Here is a 19,615-nt window from a genome sequence, read left to right as displayed (position 1 = left end):
TTTCTTCTGACTATGTTTAGAACAACTGTCATCCATGCAGTATAATTTTGCACCTTCGAGGTGGAATGATATTCAGCCTTAGTATTATAGATAGATAGATAGATATAATAATTCAGGGTATGGTATACTGCGCCCTTTAAGAGCTATTGTATCCCCTGTGCTCTGCCTAAAGCACATCGGTGAGTCCTATTTCATTAAGAAACTTGATTAATAGGCCCGGTTTCAGTGGTTGTAGTTCTTCTATGGTCACATTGTACATCCCAAAACACTTCCTCCTGCGGGCTAGTGTAGCTCCGCAGTTTGTTAGTAAGTGTGTTGGTGTCTCTTCTGCTTCTTTGCAGAATCTACATGTGCCATCTTGGATTATTCCAATTTTCTTTAGATGTCCATTTAATCTACAGTGTCCTGTCAGGAATCCTGTTAGGATTCGCAGTCTGTTCCTGCTTCCTTTGACACATTCTGTGATTTCTTTCTTGCCAAAGTTGGTTAGAAAATTCTTGGATTGTCTATGTCCAATAAGTGAATTCCAAAGTTCGCTCATTTTCTTTTTGTCCTTCTGTCTGAGGTATTCGTTAATAGTGTGTATTCCTATTCCACAGAAGGGTTCGGGTCCTATTAGCGGTGTGGCAGCCCCTTTTCTTGCAAGGGTGTCCGCTTTCTCGTTGCCTTCTACTCCCATGTGTCCTGGGACCCAGCAGAGGCTGACTTTATTCTGCGAACCTAATATATTTAATTTGGTTTTGCAGTTCAGCACCATCCTTGAACTAATGGTATTTGAGCTTAGTGCTTTGATGGCTGCTTGGCTATCTGACATGATAGCTATATTCTTGTTTTTGTATCCTCTATTTAGATTGAATTGGATACATCTTTCAATTGCATGAATTTCAGCTTGGAAGATACTGGTGTGCTTTCCCATGGGTTCTGAGTATTTGGTTCCGGGTCCGAACACTCCTGCCCCCGTACCTTCCTGCGTTCTGAATCTGTGTACCAAAGGATGGTGCCATTTTTTAGGGAGTTATTTCCCTCTCTTTCCCATTCCTTTTTGGTACCCAGATGTATTCGGAATTTATGGTTAAATTCAAACCTCCTGTTCATGTCGTCTCTTGGAGCCATGAGTGAAGGATGGTTTTTCCACAGTTTGTTTCTGACTCTCCATTTCAGTTTTATTTGGAGTTTTCTCTCCAATGATATTAATTATAGTTTTTTGTGCTGTCCTTTCTATCATGTGATGTAGGGGGATTAGTCCCAATATCTTTTCCATGCTAATTGTAGGACATGTTCTCATTGCTCCCGTTATGCAGATGCATGCAAGTCTCTGTATTTTTGAGAGTTCTTTCCTTTTGGTTGTTTGTTCCGCTTTATCAGTATGTAAGTAAAGGTCTTACTATCATGGTGTACATCCATAACAGGGCCTTAGTGTTATTAGTAACATTGTATTTTTTGTATTGTATTGTTTATTTTGGTCGCCATATCCTTGCTTTTTAGGTCCCAAACACACAACAGAAGGGCCTAAACACCTCCGAAAAGCTCGGTGAGGTATACCGACATAATCGGAAACGACCAAGCTTAAGTTCATCACCCGGAAAACTTTAAGAAGCCGGTTAATAATTAAATCATTAACAACTAATTTAATTAGAGCAATTAATCATCAGTCAACCTATAATCTATGTCTTCTACGTTCAAATTCACGTGTGTGTATTCAGGCTGATATATTTTATACTTGTAATTTTCACAAGTCGTTTATTATTCGATTGGAAAGCAAAGAAAATAGGAAAAACTCGTCCAATTGGACCTTTGTATATACAGGGCCTGCCTTCACTTTACAGAAAGGTTGTTCGCCCGACATCCTGACATATTACACGGTTTGGCCGAGTATATAGAGCGTCCAGTCCTTCCATTACACGAGACGGACTGGACTTTTTTTTTTCTACAGCAAGTAAACCACGACAAACACTTGTCTCCTGTATTAAAGATTTTATGCTTGTTTTTTTTCCAAGGTCCTCTGACGCTATAGAAACGACAGTACAAAGAGGATTATGTCCTGGGTGAAAGAAACAAAAAACTACAGGGATATTTCGAACTGGGGCAGTTTTCATGTATTAAATTAAAACTCGATTAAACCTCGCAAAAACACAAATTCAGGAAACATTGACTAAGCACAGCATATTTATCTGTTATGGTTATAACAATTTCAGCTTGAAAAAAACTCAAGTATAAAATATAAAATGCTGTAAACTAAAATCGGTGAATTAGTTATGTATAAAGATAATTTTTTCCGTGAAAATAACCCTTTTTAATTTGAAAATAATTTTTTCGCACGAAATTAACGCTTTTTAACATCAAAATCTACTTTTTAACTGAAAATTAATCTGTTTAATTTCAAATCAGTCCTATTTAATTTAACCCTTTCATTAAAGTATTAAAACTAAAGAAAAATTCCTAGATGTTTGGCATTTTTTAAAATATAAGAATAAAAACACATATTCAGGAAACATTAAGTACAACGTATTTATATGTTATGGTTATAAAAATTTTTGCTTGAAAGAACTCAAATATAAAATGCTGTAAACTAAAATCGGTGAATTAGTTATGTATATAGATAGCTTTTTTCTGTGAAAATAACACTTTTTAATTTGAAAATAATTTTTTCGCACGAAATTAACGCTTTTTAACATCAAAATCTACTTTTTAACTGAAAATTAATCTGTTTAATTTCAAATCAGTCCTTTTTAATTGAACCCTTTCATTAAATTATTAAAACTAAAGAAAAATTCCTACATGTTTGGCATTTTTTAAAATATAAGAATAAAAACACAAATGCAGGAAACATTGATTAAGTACAACGTATTTATATGTTATGGTTATAAAAACTTTTGCTTGAAAGAACTCAAATATAATATATAAAATGCTGTAAACTAAAATCGGTGAATTAGTTATGTATATAGATAGCTTTTTCCGTGAAAATAACACTTTTTAATTTGAAAATAATTTTTCGCACGAAATTAACGCTTTTTAACATCAAAATCTACTTTTTAACTGAAAATTAATCTGTTTAATTTCAAATCAGTCCTTTTTTATTGAACCCTTTCATTAAAGTAGATGATGGGGTATTAGTAAAGTATTAAACAAAACTAAAGTAAAATTCCTGGATATTTGACTTTTTTTTTTTAAATATAAGGATGTTTCGACCTCAACAGTTTAACTTATGATTTTACCTTCTAGAAGGTGGAATAATAGGTCATCTCAAAAAAACAACAACCAGTTTTTCGTTCAATCCATACCGTTTCGGATTTATTTTAATCCTTCCTCAGGAATTTAGCTCCTCCTTTTTAAACACTGCGTTAACTCACCTGAGGAAGGATTAAAAAAAATCCGAAACGTTGTGGATTGAAAGAAAAACTGGTTGTTGTTTTTTTGAGATGACCTATTATCCCACCTTCGAGAAGGAAAAATCATAATTTAATTGTAAGATAATTGTGGTCTCATTTTATCTTATAATAATAATTAATTGCAATTAAATTTTAAAAATAAATAAAAAAAATCGTTCTTCTTTTAATTTGAGATTTTTTAAACATAAAAATACTTGAGCTCTTACATAAAAAAATGATGTAAAGTTAAAAATTAAAATAAATGATTATTCTTTTATATAATAGTTATAAAATTTCTAAACCAAACTGTAAAATATATATATGAATAGATATATTTATTATTTATTTTTATATAATAGATATATTTTTTAATTTAAATTGCAATTAATTTTTATACGGCCTTCTAAGAGCTAAAGTTATTTTATTATCTAATTTTTTGCTAATAATACAGGAGGAATTTTAGTTTATGTGCTTACATTTCACACCATCTCATTTCGTCGATTTTTTTAAGTGTCAGTTTAAAATTACAATGGGCTAATTTGAAATTAAAAAAACATTTGAAGATAGAAATGTTAATTTGAACTTAAAAAGTGTTATTTCAAATGGAAAAGTAATAAGAATTGACTTGGTAGCATTCAGTTTGTTTCAATTTTTGTTACATTGTTTTACTTAGTACTTATACAATCATGGTATTTGTTGACTTCTGCGATAGAAAATTTTATTTCCAACTAGAAATCCTAACCAATAAAATTATACAGTATGGATGTACTTTATCGGTCGACTCTTGTTAATTCGAAATTTGATAATTCGAATTTCTTGATAATACAAACTCCTCAGTAGGCTTATGCTGTAAATGGGAAAAAATTCTGTGCATTTTAATAAACTCGTTAACACGAAATATTTTTCGTAATAGGGGGAGAAAAATCATGCTATTAATCGAAATGGGGCTACTATCCCATCTTTATAATTTGCACTTTTTCTTTGTTATGTTCCTCTAATTTTCCCTTACAGTCTAATGTTTCTTCGAATTTTCTCTAGTTTGTCATATTCTGCGGTTTTATCAACGTGTTCTCAGCAATGATCATTTAGGAAAATCATTTAAACAAAGGACGCCAGGCCACATGGAAAGAAAAACCTCTTCGAGATGTTTTATGCGTAGCAATGTTCAATTTTATCTATTTATGCTTATTCATTATTTTTAATATGTTTTAAAAGTACTAACTTATGTAATAACTTGGAAAAATGCATATCAACTATTTTCTTTCTCTTGATATTTCGAATTATTTTTATGGTCCCTTGGGTTACGAATTATTAAAAGTCGACTGTACTTATTTTTATGGTATGTAGGTTTTATTATTATTATTTATTTATTTTTATACTTATGTTTGATATTTCATACAGATCGATAGTAAAATACTTTAAAAGTATTGTTTTACGATTTATAACTTTTTTGTAGAGGCGGTTTTATTATTGGATAAGAACGTATTTTTGCACTGGTATAATTTATAGCTTTAGGACTTAATTGCACTTTTTAAATCTACTTTTACGTGGCCTCACTGTGTGCAGTCTATGTTTGTTTATCGCTGATCTATTTTCTTTCAGATTCTTTGACCACCAGGTAGTGTTTCACGTGACAGATACCATTCGAGTCAATTACTTTGACATGGACAGGAATTTTATCTGTCGATTTATGTTTATTGGAAATGGCCCCGGTGGTAAACAAGACGACCATCCCCGAGATCATCGATAAGCCCGTCCCTCCCCTCCTAATTTGTTATCTTCTTATCTACCCCAGACGCTCTTACCACTCCAGATTCAATTCGTTCTCCCTCTGCATTTTCCCTCGAACCCTCGTCCGACGTGACGCACCCCCATGTGACACCTTGTAACGTTTATGGGCGAGCGATGAAAACTTGTTTCTGATAGAAGAGCGTCTTCAGAAGAATGTGGATCGTTTAAATAATCCGGGGGTTTCATAGGTTTTTTGCAAATGGTTAGATCGGGTTAATTGAGTTGGTGATGACTGCCAATTTGCATTCTAATTAAATCCACTACCTGCCCAAAAAGATTATAATCCCAAATAAATCGCAGACATACCTAACGGTTTACAAATACAAGCAAATACAATAAAATTATTGTTTAGATAGGGTCGTCAAATCTCAACATTGCCTAAATAAGAAAGAATGATAAAGAGAACCCCTAGTTCAATAACCCATCGGTTGGTTAGACATAAAGTACTCGATATTTTTTTAAATTTAAATTTATTTGTTACCTATTCATGATTGTGTACACAGGTCACAGCATAGCATTGGCACTAATGCCAGCATTGCACCGGTAGAACACATCCTTTGAGGAGTCACCCTTTGCTGGCACTCAATGTGCATGTTAGGTCTCAAGGAGGTCCGGAGGCCATCGTCGGTTGAGGCGACCTAGTGGGTTGTCACGATGGGAATGAGTGGAGAGGTCTCGAGCAGTATGGTTAGGATGGTTCGAAAGGTTGTCGTGGAAGGTCCGGAACAGTTAGTCGATAAAAGGAAGTTGAGGTCTTGGTGGATAGTGAGGTTAGTGACATAATAAGGTGCTTTGACAATTTGTCTAAAGACTTTTGATTGGAAGGACTGGATGCGCTGGATTTAGATGGCTTGGCAGTACCCCAAAGATCCACTCCGTATGTCCATATTGGTCTTAGTAAAGTCTTGTGCTGTGTTAGCTTTGTCTTAGTTATCACAATTTCGGTCTGTCTTGTCTTATTGTCAAAGTTCACTTCGATCTTAGAAGTCTTCGTAGTAGTTCAAATCTTGTATTGAGTTGTTGTTTATTTTGTTTTTTGTCTTGTGTGGGGATTCTACGTCATACTGCTGTCGATATATGGTCTCAGGAATTTGACTTGAGTGGAATCTGGTATCACTTTGTCGTTGATGTAGAATGGAGGTCAAGACTGCTTTTTCAGCGTAAAGGTACACTGAGTGCATTTTTCTTCTTCAATCTTGTCTTTCATTTTTTACACCAGTCTTCTATATGCCCGAGGTGTTCCTGGATTTTGGAGGTAGCTTGGACGGGATTCGAGTTAGAGGATAGGATTGCGGTGTCCGCGTAGGTGGTGATAATAGTGTCAGCAATATAAATGATATAAAGGAGAAGACCAAGGATACTGCCTTGCGATACACCGGCCAGTAACACTCGATATAAATTTGACAAATTTGCTGTATACGGTAAAGAAAAATGATATGTATTTTTGACTAGGTTTGGCATGAAGAATTTAAGGATATAAGAAAAAGGCTAACAAATCAGTACATATAGATAGTAGAGCTAACAAGATCAATATTCAGAACTGAAAAAATGAGAGTATCCCAAGAGAGTACACTAGGTTTAATCTAATAGATATATATCATTGATTTTCCGATAACGGGTCCAAACATTGGACATTATACCGACTAACGCCATCGATGGAGTTATCATACCTGATTGCATACATCTGGTACATACAATATTTTGCAATGAAATTATACCTCACGTTTATTCCTACGATTAAGAGCTAGGATTTTACGGAGTCGTCTGTATTGTCTTTTTTAGGTTTCGCGAACAATTGGGATTTGGAGATCTGTGTGGATAGTTGTATTCAAAGTAGGGAGGTTGGGGCAATGGTTCGAAGGATTTTGGACTGGATTGACTGGATCCTTTGGAGGTTGGAAAGCTTGGTGAATCCCGACAGTTCGTACGTCCAAATTGGTTATAAGCAGTGTTGCGTAGATGTCGCATTTGTCTCGCAGTTGGCGTTTTGATCTGTCTGCTCAGTTCTATTCTTTTGAATCGAGTGTAATGGTTCCAAATTGGTCGATGTAAAGTCCCAATTATCGGACGACATTGGTACCTAGGAAAGCGACAGATTTGTAGTAAATTGGAGGAGAGTTTTTAGCGAAGGGTGAAGGTCATTTGTTGACTCTGATCCTTCATATCTTGAACTATACTTGCAAATTTTAGTGATAGTCCTGGAAATTTTTGAAGGCAATTTGGGCGTGGTTTGCTGAAATAGTACAGTTTTAACGGAATTGATGATGGGGACATGTCTAGAGTGTATATTAAATATATAAAGGGACCAAGGATGCTTCCTTGCGCTACACCCGCATTGGCATAGAGGATGGCGCATGCTCCGATTTGTATATAAAACACATATCGGACAGATTTTAGTATGTAGTTGTAAGTGAATGGAAGGTAACTTGAGTTTCCTGAGCAAATTGTGTATAAAAATACACAATATTTTACAATAAAAATCTAACCTAAAAAAGGATGCCCCAATTATTCCCACTTTTTTAGCGATGAACCGAAAGGTAATCAGCACCAAATTGTCATTAGATCTAGCTTTTAGTCCTGTACTTATTAATTTATGGGGTTTATACCAATATGATTTCTTTTTGCGTTTTTCTGGAGAAAATTTTGGACGTGTAAAATATCTGGAAAAAATTGATCAATTGCACACTTCTAGGGGAGAGGTTCATACTTAGCGTCTGTTGCAAACATAAAACTCATTTTAATTTATAGCTGTCACCCTTTGTCTTTCAACCCCTCGCATTAACAATTGTTATTTTATTCTAAGGAGCGTGGTTTCGGGAGTGGCTTTTCTGTGGCGAGACACTTTTCGAGCTATTTATCAGCTCTTCAGCCCAAATGGCGATTGATGGAGTTCAAATGACTCACTCCCTCCCCAGCTAACAGATTGCTTCCTCAATTCTCAAAACTTCCACCTTTGAATGTCCTCAAAGACGACTTGACAGCACGTTTGTTTTCCCCGGCCGATGCAAGACAAGCACTACGTGCAACTTTCCGGATTTTTGTTCCACCGCAGAAACGACACGTAATACAAAGTCCTGGTTAAAATGAAAACCTTACCACAACTCTATTTGTTTAGACAAAAATGGTAGGATGTTTAACATGAAAGTCTTTAAATTTATCTACATTGCCAAAAAATTGACTATAATATTTTTAAGTTGAGCCCATTAACAAATCATCTGTGGGTCATAAAATTTTTGGGTCTTCCAATTTTTAAATAAAACAAGGATATTTCTATATATGTGGACTGTATAAACATCAAATTTGTTAATATATTAGAGAAAGGGGGTATTCTATACATTTCGTGATAATATATTTATGAGCGTGAATGTGATGTTAGAACAGGATCGTCGATGGCGGAGAAACCAAATTCAATACCCTCATTAAATCTAGTTAGTTTATGGCTAGTTGTTATTGTGTGTAAAGGGTGATGGAGGAAAATAAAAAGATTGGTTGTCATAATCCAAATAGATTGTGAAAAAACGAAATATGGATACTTTTTGGACTTTCTTTGAAAAAGGTGTATTTGTTCTCCTTTCGGTACACTTTTCTCTAAAACATTTCATCATATGAAAAAGACGATTTTTTGATTTTATAGGCAAACAATCATAGTAAGAGATATTTAAAATAAAAACCCAAGGAGCGGAGAAATACAATTTTTTGTATAGAAAATAGTTGTAAGATTTTGTTACAAATTTAGGTTGTTACCAAAAATTAATGATTATTTATTTTTTAAAACTTTTAGGTATGAATTCATAGTGATCTAAGAAAAAATAAACGAAAAGGCTGGTTGTAATAGACTAAATAGATTTTTTTTAAAAATGGTACCTTAATATGGCAACTTTTGGGCTCCCTTTGAAAACGTATTTTTTTCACCTTTGGCTACTTATGTCTCCAGAACTTTTCGTCATATTGAAACAATGATTTTTTTTTAGGGGAATAATAAGCAAACAATCGTATATTAAGTGTTTAAAAAAATACCCAGGAGGGTTGTAATGAATTAAATAGTTTTTTAAATTTTTTTTAAACTGTACTTTTGGACATTTTTAAAAAGTTGTATTTCTTCACCTTTATACTACATATGCCTCCAGAACTCTTCATCATATTGAAACGATGATTTTTTTAGGGGAATAATAGACAAACAATCGTAGATTAGTCGTTTAAAAAAATACCCAGGAGATTTTTAATAGATTAAGTAGGTCTTTTTTTTAATGGAACCGAAAATGGTATTTTTGGACGTTTTTTAGAAAGTCGTATTTTTTAACTTTTCGCTACATATTTCTACAGAACTATTCATTATATTGAAACAATGAATTTTTCATTTTGTAGAACAACACTAGGCAAACAATCCTCTCAAGCGATATTTAAAATAAACACCAAGGAGGGGATAAATAATTTTTTTTTAAATAGAAAAAGTATAAGATTTCATTACAAATTTAGGTTGTCGTCAAAAATGAAAGGTTTACTAGTTTTAGCTAATTCTATCGTACTTAACCCAGAATAATAAAACAAAAATGTACTGGTTGTAATAGACCGAATAGATTTTGAAAAATGTAGTGACATATGGGCACCTTTTCGCCTCTCTTTGAAAAGTCTCTTTTTTTATTTTATAGGGCAATAATAAGTAAAAACCAGGGGGGAATAGCTTTTTTCAATAAAGTAAAAATTTTTTTAGCATTTTAGATTGTCGTCAAAACGTCAAATTATTTATTTTTAAAAACGCCTAGCTACAAATTTTTAGCAAACTAAGAAAAAAAAAGATTGATTATAATAGATCCAATAGATTTTGAACAATGGGAACAATATTATTTACAATATGGCAACGTTTTGGCGTCCTTTTCAAAAAGTTTTTTTTTTTTAATATTCGCTGTATATTTCTTCAAACCTTTTCTTTTTATTGCTTTTTAGGCATTAATAGGCAAACATGGTAGCTTAAGGTGTTTTTAAAAACACCCAGGAGGGGTGAGATAAATTTTCTTTGTACAGAAAAAGAAGTAGTAAGATTTTATGTTGTTGCCAAAAATGAACCGTTATTTACTTTTAAAAACCCTTTACTAAAAAACTAGGCTACCAATTTTTTTATATAATAAGAAAAAATGAAGGGGAAAAAATATTGGTTGTAATAGATCCAATAGATTTAGAAAAAAATGGACGAACTTTCGCTAATTTTTGGCTCCTTTTTGAACAACTAAATGACCTTGAAAAATAGAAAAACTAAGCGTTTATCTTGAAACCTTCATGCATGTATATAATGCACATGCTTTCTTAAATCAGAATTGCGTATAAAAATTAAAATCAATTGAGTATTAGTTGGAAAAATAAAATATGATAAAACTGGTCTAGTTGAACCAGCTGGCCGATCGAAAAATGTTTTTGGAGTGAATACCATTTGTAAGGAATTAATGTAATTATTTATTAAGATTAAAGTTTATTTTTTGTATTAATGAATTACAACAGCTTTGAACTTTCCACAAGTACTTTGAGAAAGGGGTTAACTGACTTGATTGTTTTCCAAATGCAAATTTGAATCAGCAGCATAGTAAACTTTCAAGACAATTCTTATCAATTTAAAAAAAAGAAGGAAAAAGAAAAGGGAAAATGTTTGGTAATAAAAATTATTTGCTTATAAGAAATTAATAGTTTATTGTTAATTAAACAAAGAAGATTGGTAGCTCGTAGCGGGCTTTAATTATGTCTTTTAATGCAAATTAGGCCTTAATTAAATCATTTGGAAAATTAATCGCCACATACCGGTACGTTGTAACGAACAATATCTGATCCAGCATTTCAAAGAACGGATAATTAGCAATTAGGTTAATTACACGGCTGGTCTGAAGGGGTTCGGTCCGGTAGGCCAGTGCCGTGTCGGACCGACTACCTGCCTTTTCTATCTTTTCTTTTTCAACGATTGGGTGGTCCGGCCTTATCTCCGGGCCATCACAAATAATCACACGCCATCCTGTTTTTAACCCAGGAGTACAAAAGCACTTTAACGGCCTATTTAAGGGCGGAATACAGGGCGAAGGATTTTTACCCGGGAGTGACAGCCACGTTAGAACATTTAGGAGAGACCAGAGCGGGCTGTGTGATTATAACTAGATTTGGATGCCCTTTTAGATCATTTTTGTATTATTAGTCGGAACTACGAATTAAAGAAGAAAAATTATTAAAAGGCTTCTACCGAAATTATTTCTCACACTTTTCCCGAGCATAAATGACATGGGAAACGAGCTCTTAGGGAAAACATTCCACGCCCCGTCACGGAACAGAAATTAGCCTGGGCGATCAAGGGGCGGACTTGACATGTTTTTATCCCTCCGCAGGGAGCGAATTAGATAGGCCAGCTGCTCTACTAGCCAGCAATTTTCACCACAACTAGGCCGAACCCTCGGCCGAAGATGTGAAAAGCGGACCCATTCGCATTGTTTCCGCCTCCCTCTGTTTTACTGTTCTGAAAGTTACGTCGAAACCCGCTCAGAAACTCACGACTGTCGTTATGGTCTAACATAACCTAGTTCGGAAGGGTTTTCAATCTGCAGACTTTATAGATGATTTTTTCCCTTTTCCCGCTGTGGTCCAGAAGGTATGACTGCTTCTTCTCACGCTTCTTCGTTAGATTTTTCCTTTGCCCAGTTGTCTTTTACCAGGCTTTAAGTTTTAAGGTATTCACGCTCTAAAAGTTGTAGTGTCGGACTGTCTGCCATACGCCGTATTGCCACTATTAGGGCGACTACGATGTAGGGATGAGCATCGATAAAAAACATCGATGGCCACCATGGATTAAACATCGGAACCACACACTCGATGGTGGTACGACCATCGATGGTCTTATGAGTACTCAGACCACAAATTACTTTCATTTGCATACAATTTTTATGTGCCACTTTAGAAACATAAGCTAATTTTTCGACCTTCGCCATTTCCGAACCTTCATTAGGAACTTGACTAATAAAAATTATGTTTATTTTTTTAATAACATTTATTAGGAATTAATTTTACCTATGGTTTCATTTATAGTTACATATAGATCTCTCTGTCCCTTTTAAATAACTTTAATTGCTAAAGTAATTTGTGCCTGTGAATTTTATTCAAAATACCTCCCTGTTTTTCCTCGATACTTTGGAAAACATCTATAATACACGAAGCCCAATTCCTGTCTCTTGCTCAAAAAAAGGTAAAGGTTTAACATGTACGTAATTGAAATCAACCTTATCCTTAATTTATAAGAATTAATGTATCCCAATTTTACACATCTTCTCCGGAACGCAATTAAAAAAACGTAGCTTTAAAGCCAATTTATCCTCTAAGCGATTTCTGGTTTTGGAAATATTCTGTCCAGTTTTGGAAAATAATCGTTCAGAGGGAATAGATGTGCCACTAAGGCAACAAATTGAACAACTCCTGACTGGTTCTGATAGGTCACTTTCATATCAGAAAAATATGGGTCATTCCCTATTCACAAAAGTGGAAATTAGGAAAAACTGAAAAAGTTTATAAAACATCGACAGCCCAGTATCGATGGTCAAAAAACATTGACACAGCAACATCGATGTTGAAAAATCGGTCGCCTAGTTTTCTAAACATGGACCATGATGCTCATCCCTACTACGATGATTGTGGGACGACCAAACTACAAATTATTCAGTACTGTGTATACCTACGCTCGTTCCAATATTTTTCTAACTATTCCGCTTGGAATATTAAAAAGGGACGTTCCAGAAAGATTTTGCTATGATGATATGATCATGATCTTTTAATTTTCATATGCGTACATTATTTACTTTTTAATGATCATTTACTTTTTCCCCACTTTTATTTTTATTAAGCATGTTAAACTTATTATTTCAACCCTATGATATTTATTCTCGTATGATAGACGTTTCGGATGAATTTTTGTGCCTCTCCTCGTTCTTTGGTCTTGTTTCTTGGTTCTTCACATGGGAAAACGACAAAAGCATCTTTCAGACCAAACCAGTGAGGACTAGAAGACCAAAATGGTCGGCAAAAATCAATCTACAAGAATGTAATAGGTAGAATGATCATGAGAGGTCTACCAGAGTGACGGTCTGATTTTTTTAAGTGTACCTGGTTCGCCTAATTTTTCTAATTTTTTCTCTGAACATTTGGCATGTGCCAGACCAAAGCAACAAGGAGTGGCAGACCAAAATGATCGAAAAGATTAAGTTAGAAGACTAATAGTTTTAATAATGCAATGAGTTATGGGTTGTGCACTTGTAGTTTGGATGGTTCCGATCGTCCTGGTACGTCCAGCCTCGCAAGTTTTTTTTTGCCTGAAACAATACTGCATTTATCAAGTCAAAAAAGCGAGAAGTGGCAGGCTAAATTTAAAATATAAAAATCTGTTTATTAATGGGAGAACGATCAATCTGGTCCGCCTAATCTCAAAATGATCGAAAACGACCAAGCTAGATTAAAATAGTAGGTATGATAGCTATAATAGTTCTATGAGGTCTGTAGGGGTGACGGACCGGCTTTTAGTGGAGTCGGATCAATCTGGTTCGCCTAATCTCGCTAGTTTTTTCTGCCGAAGTTTGGTATGTGCCAAACTGAAGCAGCAAGAAAAGGCAGGCGAAAACGATCGAAAACGACTAAGCTAGAATGATTTAATAGGTACAATAGTTATAATAGTATTATGAGGTCTGGAGGGGTGACTGACCGGTTTTTAGTGGTGTCAAATGAATCTGGTCCGCCTAATCTCGCTAGTATTTTCGGCCGAAATTCGGCACGTGCCAGACCAAAATGATCGAAAACGACCAAACTAGAATGAAATAATAGGTATGATAGTAATAATAGTTCTACTAGGTCTGTAGGGCTGACGGGCCGGTTTTTAATGGTGTCAGATCAATCTGGTCCGCCTAATCTCGCTAGTTGTTCTATCGAAATTTTGTATGTGCCAGACCAAAGCAGCGAGGAAAGCCAGACCAAAATGATCGAAAACATCTAACCTATACTAATACAGTACGTAGAGAACGTTACGAGCTCTGCAAGTATGTCGGACCTATTTTTTTAGTGGTATCCGATCATCCTGGTCCGCCTAATTTCGCTATTTTTGTTTGTAGAAATTCGTAGAAATTGTAGAAAATCGCCAAACAAAGACAGCAAAGAGAGAGACAGGCTGAAACGATCGGAAACGACTACCACAGAAGAATAATAAGAGGTGTTATAACATTGTGAGGTCCATAGAACATGAGCGACGGGTACATAATCCGGCAGACCGCAAGAAAAAAATACCACTATATTTTATTTTTGAAAAAAACTGTTTCTGTATTTGTTTTTATGGATATTTGAACATTTTTGATAATTTGGTTTGATACTTTTGGAAACCATTTAATTTTTCTTAAGGCTGATCAGATTCTCTTAGGTCTGGTTTTATCGATTTGTTATTTATTTCTTATTTTCGACATTTAGGCATAGAGTGAAGTGACCCATAGCATGTTTATGCTGCCATCTTTTCTTGCAACTTTTCCTCTTCAACCTGAAGAAATCGAAACATAACTAGCGACCGATAAATTAACGACAATTTCGACGGCGGTCAATTCTTTATAAGAAATCCTTTGATTGCGTAAATGCCACAATCTAAAATATGCGCCCCTCGGGCTGTTTTATGCGGAGAACGTTTGCAATGCTGCTCTCAAATAGTTCAGAATTGATCTTAAACCCCAAGCAATTTTGGAATGTTTCAAGTTCGCCTAATTGCTTTGGACTTGATCGCTAAACGTTTAATGAACATTTGTCTATTTTGAAGTTGACTTCATTGCTATAATCAAAATAATGTTTAAATTTTTGTCCTGTTTGTTTATTTTGGAGGTAACTTGAATAAAGCATTCTCGTACTACAATATTGATCATTTTTGTATTTCAAGAGCTCTAGCAGCCATTCCTCACTTTTTAATAGCCCATTTGAAAATAAGTTACATCTTGCCATAAAAAACAGCGACTTGATCCTATTAGGCTCAAATTACACGCTCAAAATATTTTGTACAAGCATTTCTTTAATCTTAGTCTAAACAATTATTAAAATCTTTACTACGAGCAATAATTTATCGAATGTTAATCATGTCGTCGGCCCTGTTAGCATTTTATTAATTCCATTTAATCACTTCTTAGTCCGTTTAACGCCCGTAGCACGAAGGCCAATGAAAATTCCGATTCCGTCCAAATTACGTCGATTTGTTTGCCAGGGTGTCGGACATTTCCCCACTCGGTCCCCTTGTTGTTTTATTATTAACAAGCCGGATTGAATGGGTAAAGTTAATTCGGTTGTTCTTGTTAACAACCGAGGGGGATGTTTTGCACGTGGGGTGAGGCTTCTGTCCCCGTATTGCAGCCCGTGTAATTATAATTTAATGATGAAATCAGCATCATGTTTATGTATAGTCTTTGCTTAAAAGTTGTTACTTTGTATTAACGGTCATTTTCAGCTGTTGGAGGCAGTTCAAGCTAGAAAGATTATGCGGTATTGAACCACTTAAAGTTAGGTCTCGTGGAAGTTTCTACAATTTAAATTAAGAGTTTTTAGGGTGAGAGAGTGTGAGGGCGAGAGCGAGATAGAGATAGAGATAGAGAGGGAGAGATTGAGAGAGGGACAAAGAGACAGTCTGAGAGAGATAGAAAGAAAGAGAGAGACAGTGAATGAGTGAAAACAGAGGAAGAGGAAAAAACGAGAGAGAAAACAAAAGACAAAGACAGATAGAGATGAAGAAGGAGAGATAGATAGATAGATAGAGAGAGAGTGAGAGAGAGAGAGTGAGAGAGACAGAAAGAAAGAGAGAGAGACAGTGAGAGAGACAGAAAGACAGAGAGAGAGAGAGCGAGAGAGAGTGAGAGAGAGAGAGGGAGAGAGAGAGGGAGAGCGAGAGAGAGTGAGAGAGAGAGGGAGAGAGAGAGAGAGAGAGAGAGAGAGAAAGAGAGAGAGAGAGAGAGAGAGAGAGAGAGACAGAAAGAAAGAGAGAGAGAGAGAGAGAGAGAGAGACAGAAAGAAAGAGAGAGAGAGAGAGAGACAGAGAGATAGCGAGAGAGAGAGAGTGAGAGTGAGAGAGACTGAAAGACAGAGAAAGAGAGAGAGAGAGAGGAAGAGAGAGAGGGAGAGAGAGAGACAGAAAGACAGAGAGAGAGAGAGAGAGCGAGAGAGAGAGCGTGAGTGAGTGAGTGAGAGAGAGAGAGAGAGAGAGAGTCCATTTGGAATTTCTCTTCTGTGATTGTTGTGCTATTTTGCCCTTTATCATCCCGCATATTTCACCAAAATGGTTCATAAAGTTGCATCTAAGCATGTTTGACTAAATATCAATTACCTTTTCTGTTTCAGGTGAGGATTGATTCCAGTATATCTATTATAAGTGAGTAAATTTCCCTCGAATTGTTCTAAGAGGAAAGAAAAATAGATTTTCCGTCGGTGTCCTTTACTTTTCACCGGTCCTCATCCAGAATTCATACCTCAATATGCGTCGCCTTGTGTAGGGACCGATTCCCCCTGGGTCGGGGGGGCGGCTCAAATATTGATGGGCCAATAATACTCGATTTACTGAGTCATCCCTCAATCCGCCTCTGCCTGAGGAGTTTTTGATGTCAAAAGAGGCCAATTTTCTCCTTCCCCCCATTTGTCACGATGTGGAACAATGCAATCTTTCTACCGGGGGTCAAAGAGGATGAATCGGAGCCTTTTACAGATGAATAAGAACGAGGGGGTGGCGAGTTAATGTGAAACAATGAGAAATCCTTTCGATTTTCGTGTGGGATTCATTTTATTGCAACCGACATATTTCCGGGTTTTTGAGAATTATTTATTTTATATATATAAATCCTTATACAACAACTTGTAGCTTGCATCACACTTTTGATTTTAATGTTCAACAGAAGTGAAAGGTAAAAACTGATGTTACCTTGTGAAAAAAATCATAATATCAGGTTACGAAACAATTTCGTGGGGTTTTCACTGATTGTTGTTTTTATTTTTTTAATGCCGTTACTCAACTCAACAATTGTATTTAAATAAGAGGATTAGATGAGATTAAATATATTAGAGAGGGATAATGTGTCAGCTCATTAAGAAAAACTGTCTTGAACAGTTCATTGTAAATTATAAAATATTTTCTTTCTTTCGTGCTTTCAAATTAGTTTAGTATGATTTTAAGGGCAATCGAGGTAGCGACTAAATTTTGCACTGTGATGATGAAATAAGTGAGCGCTCTGCCCAAAAGTGGCCCGCTCCTTCTCTCTCACTGCCTCTCTCCCGCTCTCTCTCTCTGACACCCTCTTCGCTTCTCCCTCCCTCTTTTTCTTCTTATCTCTTTTATCCTCTCTTACATCTCTTTCCCTTTCCCTCTCCATCTCTGTTCCTCTCTTTACTTTACACTCTATCCTAAATTTGCGAAGTTTTTAAAGTAAAACGATTTTCATTCCTTCATTATTATATTTTCCTATCACTTCCTGTCTCTCTCTCACTCACTCTATCTCTCTCTCCCTTTCTCTCTATCTTTTCCCCACTCGCTCCTCTCTCTATAACTCTCCGTCTTTCTCTTCTTTCTCGTTAATTGTATTGGAAGTAAGAGAGGTCGTTCCCGTCCTAAATTTGCGATTTTTTAAAAAGTAAAACGATATTCATTCCCATTATTATTGCCCATCACTTCCCCTCTTTTTCTTTCTCGTTACCTATCTTGCTACTTCTCTCTTCCTCTCTTTTTATCCTTCTCTTCCCTCGCAAAATCTGAGAGTTCTTCAATGGAACCTTTCTCTCTCCCTCTCACTGTATCTCTCCTTCTTCATCTCTCTCTGTCTTTGTCTTTTGTTCTCTCTCTTTCTCCCTCTTTCTTTTTTTTCTCGTTAATTATATTGGATATAAATTTGCGATTTTTTTAAAGTAAAACGATATTCGGTCCTTTATTATTATTTTTTCCTATCACTTCCTCTCTCTCTCTCACTCTTTCTCGTTACCTACCTTGCTACTTCTCTCTTCCACTCTTTTCATCCTTCTCTTCCCTCGCAACATCTGAGAATTCTTCAATGGAAACCTTTCTCTCTCCCTCTCACTGTATCTCTCCTTCTTCATCTCTCTCTGTCTTTGTCTTTTGTTCTCTCTCTCTCTCTCTTTCTCCCTCTTTCTTTTTTTTCTCTTAATTGTATTGGATATAAATTTGCGATTTATTAAGTAAAACGATATTCGGTCCTTCATTATTATTTTTTCCTATCACTTCCTCTCTCTCTCTCTCTCTCTCTCTCTCTCTCTCTCTCTCNACCTACCTTGCTACTGAGAATTCTTCAATGGAAACCTTTCCCTCTCTCTCACACTCTGCATCTCTTTCTTCCTCTTTCTTTCTCTCTGCCCCTCTTCGCCCTCACTCTCCCTCTTTCTCTCCCTCTCAGGACAACTGAATTGAACAATTAAGAATTGATTGTTGTGCTCGATTGTAATTAATTAGCTGATAGATGAATGATGGAAATTAGAAATAATCACTGAATAATGTGGAAATTACCATGTACCATAGCAGCATAGAAAGTGGTTGAATGGAGAGAACAAAGAGTAATCCAAATGGTTTGATAGATCAATCAAGTAAAACAGCTTAACTGCTTGCTAATTGCTGAGCTAATTGGAATCTATAGATAACTGGGCTTATAAGGCAAATCTGGGATTGAGTTGGCGCAAACATTCGCCCACTCAATAAAGCAAATACGTAATCCATATTCAGGATGTGCTCCTTTTGAAATCAGATGCGGTAATCGAAGAAATTCGGATACGAAGTCCAAGTCCGGTGGGTTGGCAGGTATCCGTGACCCCCGAATTGGACAATGGCCCGGATGGCCGAGAATGCTCGCATAATATACATACGTCAGTCGGATATTTCCGAAGCCGTATAGGCCACCATCCTCCGTTACTCCGCAGAGCCCCGAGGCACACCCATATCCTCTGGCTGAGAAAATGACCGTTCTCGAAATTCATACAACTGAAACTCGTCGAATTTTAAGTCCGGGCTTTTGTATAATACAGCTTGATTAACCTTGGGGAGGGGGATTTAAAAATCGATTCCTTATTTAATCAACTACTGTAATCATGATGTTCGAGAATCGTCTAGAAACTTATTGATTTGTTGAACCAAAGAACAGTTGGTTCTGAACTCTTAATTTTGTACTTTGGAAATAAATTGTCTAGATCATTAGAAACAACTTTCGTTTTAATATGCGGAGACGGCCAGTTATGAAAGAAATCCCTTGTCATTGTGAAGTGGATGAATCGCTGGTGGTGTCGATGACATAGACTAATGGTGCAGTTATGACTCAGTAATGCTCTCTCCCTTCCCTCCAGTCAATTCGGACTGTCATACTCATTTCTGGGTTGAGGAAGTACAGACGTTTTCATTAGACGTAAACATACTTTTATTTCCCATAAAACAATTTGTCATTTGAGTC

General features: G+C 35.7%; 1 protein-coding gene across 2 annotated transcripts in view; it reads left to right on the top strand.

Moving 5' to 3' along the window:
• Window positions 1-19,615, top strand: part of LOC106665249 — a 96,254-nt gene that overhangs the window by 36,222 nt on the left and 40,417 nt on the right. The gene's annotated exons all lie outside the window — the stretch shown is intronic.

The sequence above is a fragment of the Cimex lectularius genome, unplaced genomic scaffold (assembly GCF_000648675.2).
Source record: "Cimex lectularius strain Harlan isolate CLEC.00 unplaced genomic scaffold, Clec_2.1 scaffold1, whole genome shotgun sequence".
Taxonomy (NCBI): domain Eukaryota; kingdom Metazoa; phylum Arthropoda; class Insecta; order Hemiptera; family Cimicidae; genus Cimex; species Cimex lectularius.
The sequence above is the reverse complement of the archived record's forward strand: the minus strand, read 5'-3'. Positions and strand labels throughout refer to the sequence as shown.